Source organism: Panthera uncia, assembly GCF_023721935.1.
Source record: "Panthera uncia isolate 11264 chromosome B2 unlocalized genomic scaffold, Puncia_PCG_1.0 HiC_scaffold_24, whole genome shotgun sequence".
Classification (NCBI taxonomy): Eukaryota; Metazoa; Chordata; class Mammalia; order Carnivora; family Felidae; genus Panthera; species Panthera uncia.
This window is the reverse complement of record NW_026057580.1, coordinates 87665210-87672096: the sequence shown is the minus strand read 5'-3', so window position 1 is coordinate 87672096 and position 6887 is coordinate 87665210. Positions and strand designations below refer to the sequence as shown.

At 35.7% G+C, this 6887-nt stretch overlaps 1 non-coding gene across 1 annotated transcript; it reads left to right on the top strand.

Annotated features, from left to right (window-relative positions):
* Positions 1-5278: 5278 nt before the first annotated feature.
* On the top strand, positions 5279-5385 carry LOC125939258 (U6 spliceosomal RNA). The gene has a single exon (XR_007462999.1). It is a non-coding gene; the product is annotated as a U6 spliceosomal RNA (small nuclear RNA).
* Positions 5386-6887: the final 1502 nt, after the last annotated feature.

Genomic DNA, 6887 nt, shown 5'->3' with positions numbered 1-6887 from the left:
ATAAATATTGGGTCTCTACCTATTTCACTTGTTTCTATGTCCCCAGTATGGTTCTCATTAGAAGTTAAACAAATATTTGGGAAATGATTATAGGCCAAAAGGGCTACCTTCACAGGGAAATGGAAAAGAAGCCCCAATAAGTCATTCTACAATTATGGACTTTGTCATTACATGGATGATACAGGACTACTGAGCTGGGAAATTGTTGACTTTAAAGACAGTCAAAGAGTTAACTTCATCTTTATCTCATATAAAATTATGGCACGAAGTCCAATGTCCAGCACCAATTTAGAACAAAAACTTGCTCATATTTTGAATTCAAATCCAAACTTTTTTAAAAAAGTGATAAACTCTGGGGCACCTGGGTGGCTCAGTCGTTTGAGCGTCCAACTTCAGCTCAGGTCATGATCTCACGGTTCGTGAGTTCGAGCCCCACGTCAGGCTCTGTGCAGACAGCTTGGAGCCTGGAGCCTGATTCGGATTCTGTGTCTCCCTCTCTCTCTGCTCCTCCCCAGCTTGCACTCTGTCTCTCCCTCTCTCAAAAATAAATAAACATTTAAATTTTTTTAAGGTGATAAAATCTATATTCATGTGAGTTTACAGAAAGTTCTCAATTGATACACTAATTAGAAATATCACAAATTAGAAACCAGAAAAGACCCAAATAGCCAAAGCAATCTTGAAAAAGAAAACCAAAGCAGGAGGCATCACAATCCCAGACTTCAAGCTATACTACAAAGCTGTAATCATCAAGACAGTATGGTACTAGCACGAGAACAGACACTCAGATCAATGGAACAGAATACAGAACCCACAAATGGACACACAAATGTATGGCCAACTAATCTTTGACAAAGCAGGAAAGAATATCCAATGGAATAAAGACAATCTCTTCAGCAAGTGGTGCTGGGAAAACTGGACAGCGACATGCAAAAGAATGAACCTGGACCACTTTCTTACACCATACACAAAAAGAAACTCAAAGTGGATGAAAGACCTAAATGTAAGACAGGAAGCCATCAAAATCCTCCAGGAGAAAGCAGGCAGAAACCTCTTTGATCTTGGCCACAGCAACTTCTTACTCAACATGTCTCCAAAGGCAAGGGAAACAAAAGCAAAAATGAACTACTGAGACCTCATCAAAATAAAAAGCTTATGCACAGCAAAGGAAACAATCAGCAAAACTAAAAGGTAACCGAGAGAATGAGAGAAGATATTTGCAAACAACATATCAGATAAAGGGTTAGTATCCAAAATCTATAAAGAACTTATCAAATTCAACACCCAAAAAACAAATAATCCAGTGAAGAAATGGGCAAAAGACATGAATAGACACTTCTCCAAAGAAGACATCCAGATGGCCAATCGACACATGAAAAAATGCTCAACATCACTCATCATCAAGGAAATACAAATCAAAACCACAATGAGATATCACCTCACACCTGTCAGAATGGCTAACATGAACAACTTAGGCAACAACAGATGTTGGCAAGGATGCAGAGAAAGAGGATCTCTTTAGCATTGTTGGTGGGAATGCAAGCTGGTGCGGCCACTCTGGAAAACAGTATGGAGGTTCCTCAAACAACTAAAAATAGAACTACCCTACGACACAGCAATTTCACAGTTAGGCATTTATCCAAGGGATTCAGATGTGCTGTTTCGAAGGGACACATGCACCCCCATGTTTATAGCAGCACTGTCAACAATAGCCAAAGTATGGAAAGAGACCAAATGTCCATCGATGGATGAATGGATAAAGAAGATGTGGTATATACATACAATGGAGTATTAGTCGGCAATCAAAAAGAATGAAATCTTGCCATTTGCAACTATGTGGATGGAACTGGAGGGTATTATGCTAAGTGAAATTAGTCAGAGAAAGACAAAAATCATATGACTTCACTCATATGAGGACTTTAAGAGACAAAACAGATGAACATAAGGGAAGGGAAACAAAAATAATATCAAAACAGGGAGGGGGACAAAACAGAAGAGACTCATAAATATGGAGAACAAACTAAGGGTTACTGGAGGGGTTATGGGAGGGGGGATGGGCTAAATGGGTAAGGGGCACTAAGGAATCTACTCCTGAAATCAATGCTGCACTATATGCTAACTAATTTGGATGTAAATTTAAAAAAATAAAAAATAAAATTAAAAAAAGAAAATGTATATGCTGATAAAAAAAGAAATATCACAAATTAATCCACTCTACTATAGCCCGTCATTTGAATACTGTTAAGAATTAGCATGATTTTATTTTTAGTTTTGTATTTTATTTTACCTGTACTTGCTATTCCTCCCCTTAAAATAGATTACCATGTCTTCTAGTTCAGGGGTCTACAGCCAACATGGACATACTAATTTTTCATAGCTTTATTCATTAAAACTAGTGACTATTTGTGCTTTCACTGTACAATTCTTTTAACTTCCCTGTATGTTTAAGATTTTTCATAAAAATATTTTGAGAAAAACTTAATTAGAAAAGAAGTAGGTATGGGTCACTTATTGTCACTGAATAGATAGCAGGTACTTACTTAAAAATTTTATATGTTAATGAAATTTCTAGATATGTACTTTTAAACTCTTACTTTCACATTTATCAGCACACTCTACCACTTAATAGCTCTGTAATCCCTGGGCAAATAATTTCTCTGAGTGTCTTCTGTAACACAAGAATATGCCACACGTCCAAAGGTAGTGGGTTGGGTCAAATGACACCTTGGTACAATTTGAAGTAATTTCCTGATTAATGTTAATAGACAGAAGTAGACTATACAACTCCAACTGCCTTAATTTGTTAACAGATATAAGCTTGTGTGCACGTGTGTCTGTGTGTGTGTGTGTGTGTGTTGACCTACAGGAAATTGCTATTTTTATACTCAGAAATTGTCAAATATCAGAAGTTTTCTATGGTCCAGTCTAATACATGCTGATATTTATAATACAACTTCTACCAGATATTCTATTTATTCAACGTGCACTTACTGGGCACATACTTTATGTCAGCCACGAGCCTCCTTGTACATCAGATACAAAGAGGAAGAGTCCCCACACTAGAGAAGCATATAGTACAGTCTCGTTTTCCCAAGGTCTGTGATCTAACATCACTGTTAGTGATGCTTATCACATGCCATAGAAACACAGAGGACAGACCACTGCATCATTGAAGAAGACTTCACTGAAGACATAATAGAAGTCTCCCAGAAAAGTGAAAGAAAGGTAAGGGCACTCAGGGACCACTGTGAGATGGCATGTAGGTATGAAAGGATTTGTCTTGTGAGGGAATAATGAGAAGCTCAGTGTAATAGAAGCCTGTAAGGCGGATGTATGAGGGATCGGAGGCAGGAGGTGAAGATTGGGTCATAGTGTAAAGGTCATGCTAAGGACCTTTTATCTTATTTACAATGTCATTATCAGCTTTGATTTTGAAAAATATTAATTTTCGATAGACAATGTGGATGATACACTAAAATTGGGAGAAGCAAGTCTCTAGGTGACAAGACAGAAAGCTGTTGCAAATGAAAGCCAGTAGGAGGGTGGAAAAGAGAGGCTCGATTCACAGAGATTTCTGGCAACAGAACTGACAAGATTTGGTAACAATACCAAATATATCTTTAATCAAATTTGGGAAGTTTTAGGTCATTGTTTCCTCAAATCTTTTTTCTGCATTGTTTTCTCTAGATCTCTTTTCAGACTCTACTCATATTCATGTTAGACCTGATATTGTCCTACAAGTGACAGTTCATCTTCATTCATTTTTATTTTAAATATCTTTCCTCTTTGTTATTTAGATTGAAGAACTGCTATTATCTATCTTCAAGTTCATTGGTTCTTTCCGCCATCTTCAGTTTGCTCTTAAACCCATCCAGTAGGGTTTCTTTTTTCCTTTCAGATACTGTCTTTTTTAGTTCTATATTTCCCATTTGGTTCTTTTTTAGAGTTTCTATTTCTCTGTTGAAATTTTCACTACTGACTTATTGTGATCCTATTTTTCTTTACATTTTTATATAGTTGTAACAGCTGCTTTAAAATCCGATCTGCTAATTCCAATTTCTCCGAGTAATTCTCTATTGGTGACCTTTGCTCTTCAGTATGGGTATCACTTCCCTGTTTTCCTCATGTATTTAGTCATTTTATTTTGCAACAGGAGTCTTGTAGAGAATATGTTACATTTCTGGAGCATACTGATGTGATGTTTTGCTTGTTTTAGCAGGAAGATACCTTGGCAACTTAAACTCCAAATTCTGTTTGCCCTGCAGTGGTCAGCAGCTGAACTCTCTGTTCAATCCTTTCGATCTTAGATGGCTGTTCCCTACCACACATGCATACCTCAGAGGTCAACCAGATATTGGACAGAGCCAACATGCAGAATGTGGGCTCTCCTGTGTCTCTCTCCTTTCTGGGATTTTCACCCTCACTCTCCAGTTGCTACAGTAACCCTGAATACAGTGCAGACTCGAGCTGCCTTCAGGTGACAAGCATTAAATATGGGAAGTTCACCAAACACTATTCTCTGTTTCCAAGTACCAATGCTTCTTCAGTTTCTGCCTACCTTTTTCTGTCCTCCAGCAGCTTGAGAGAGTTGGAAAAAAATATATACTCACACACACACACACGTGTGTGTATGCCCCTGTATGTGTGTATAAAGTTATATGTATATTGTGTGGGTATGTATATAATTGTTATCACTGGAATGTTGATCTGATCTGAGCTACTCTGCCTTTACCAAGAGAACCCTTACCTAATATAAGATTAGATGTATTCTCTGTTTAGAAAGTACCTAGGGGAAAAAAATCAGTAAGTAAGAAAGTCCTCAAATGAAAACTGAAATATATTAAGAAGAATAACCCAAAAGAAAAATGAGCAAAAGAATGAACAAACATTTTACAGAGGGGGAAACACAAATGGTCAATAAACATATAAAAAGTGATCAACTCTAGCAATAGTCAAGTAGCTTCAAATTAAGATAACAATATTATATCTATTTTTAACAAAAATTAAGACGACTAACAAAACCAACATGTGGATCGATGGGAATGTGTATACAGTGCTAATGGGAAGATAAAATTGTACCCCAGCAAATAACTTGATACTCTTGAAAAGTTAATCATTTGCTATTCCATTCCAAGATATACACAATATACATACAACCTCAAAAATCTCTTTGTGCATCAGGAGTACTAGAATGTTCAGGGAAGCATGTTTCACAATAACATAAAAAAAAAAAACCAGGGAAACCAAATGTCCACTTACAAAAGAGTAGACAAATTTTGTGCTTGCTTCAGCAACACACATACTAAAATTGGAACGATACAGAGAAGATTAGCATGGACCCTGTGCAAGGATGACACACAAATTTGTGAAGCGTTCCATATTTTTAAAAAAAGACTAGACAAATTTTGATACATTCTCAAAGTTCATATTACACAGCAATGAAAAGAATGACCTATCACCAGACAATAATATGTATTATCTTAGAAACCGTACCAAGTAGAAAAAGACTAGATATATACATTATGAAATCATTTTTATAAAGTTCAAAAAAAGGAACTAAATAATATTTCAATTCACATGGCTACACAGAAAAGTTAATTTTTTAAAGAGTGATTAATGAAAAATTCAGCATAGAGGTCATCACTGGGCAAGAAACAGGACATGAGTAAATAAAGAATAAAAAGGTATTGGTATTTTTCTCATTCTTAAGGAGGGGATGGGTTCACAGGCATTCCTTTGAAAATATGCTTCATAAATTATTCATATTTACATATAATCTTTTGTATGCATAAAGTAAAATATTAAAATGTAGAAGGGGCTGAAAATGAAGAAAGCTTGGAAAAGGATGAATAAAAGCTTAGTAGCAGGAAGGATATCTTGTTGTCATGTTTTTAGCTGAGTAAATACTAGTTAGCTAAATATATTTTTTGTAAATCTCAACTTAGACATTTAAATAATTAGGTAATCAGATGTCTTTTAAAATTAACATATTTTTTGGAGTAGCAAGGCTTTCAAAAGTCATATTTGTGTCAAAAAAAAAATGACATTCTGAGTATTCCAACATAGTAATTGTATAAAACATATCTTTTTTTTGGTGAACTGATTTTGACTTCAACTTTCTATACACATGTCCTGGTGCTTGTAAATACACTTAGTACTAAAGCTTATTATTTAGATTGGTCCTCCCCTTTAGTCTGCAACTAGTTTGATAGCATATACTAAGCAACTATTGTTATTGAGGCAGAGAATATTAAAATTCATCATTCCCAAATGAGGTTTCTGAGATAAGTTCTCTCCTACCCCAAAATCTTGTCTAAACTAATATGTGCTTTTTCTTTTCAAGATGTGGGTCATTTTGAAAGAAGTGTTTTTTATAAGAAAACCATGTATGATTAATGCTAATTTGAAAAGTTACCCTAAAATTCTGTGGTCTTCTGAACATCACATGATGAAAAAAAAGCTATTTGGGATTGTACTGTAGGCTTCCCAAAAAGGCCAAGGAGTCTTTTTCTAGTGATGTTATAGAGTTCATCTTGAAAGCAGCTGGGAATATTTGGGGAAATAGTCACAATTTAGAATGTAGTTAGATTCTTAGTCATCACGGTAAAGAACATACCAGACAACAATCAAAATGCTAGGCTTTCTCAGACCAAGGATGGAAAGTGACTTGCAAATCTAGAAAAGATTTCCAGAGGGGAAAACAATTCTTACTTGTTTCTTCTACTTACCAAGTATGTTTTAAGTTCCAATGGGTTGGTTTCTCCAGTCTGGTGATACTAGAACACTGAAAAATAAAAGTATAAGGGATTAAGAGCAGGGAAAAGTTGAGATCCTTCCTATTCAAGTGTGGTTTGCTGACCAGATGGGATTCTGGTTGAAATTCAGCA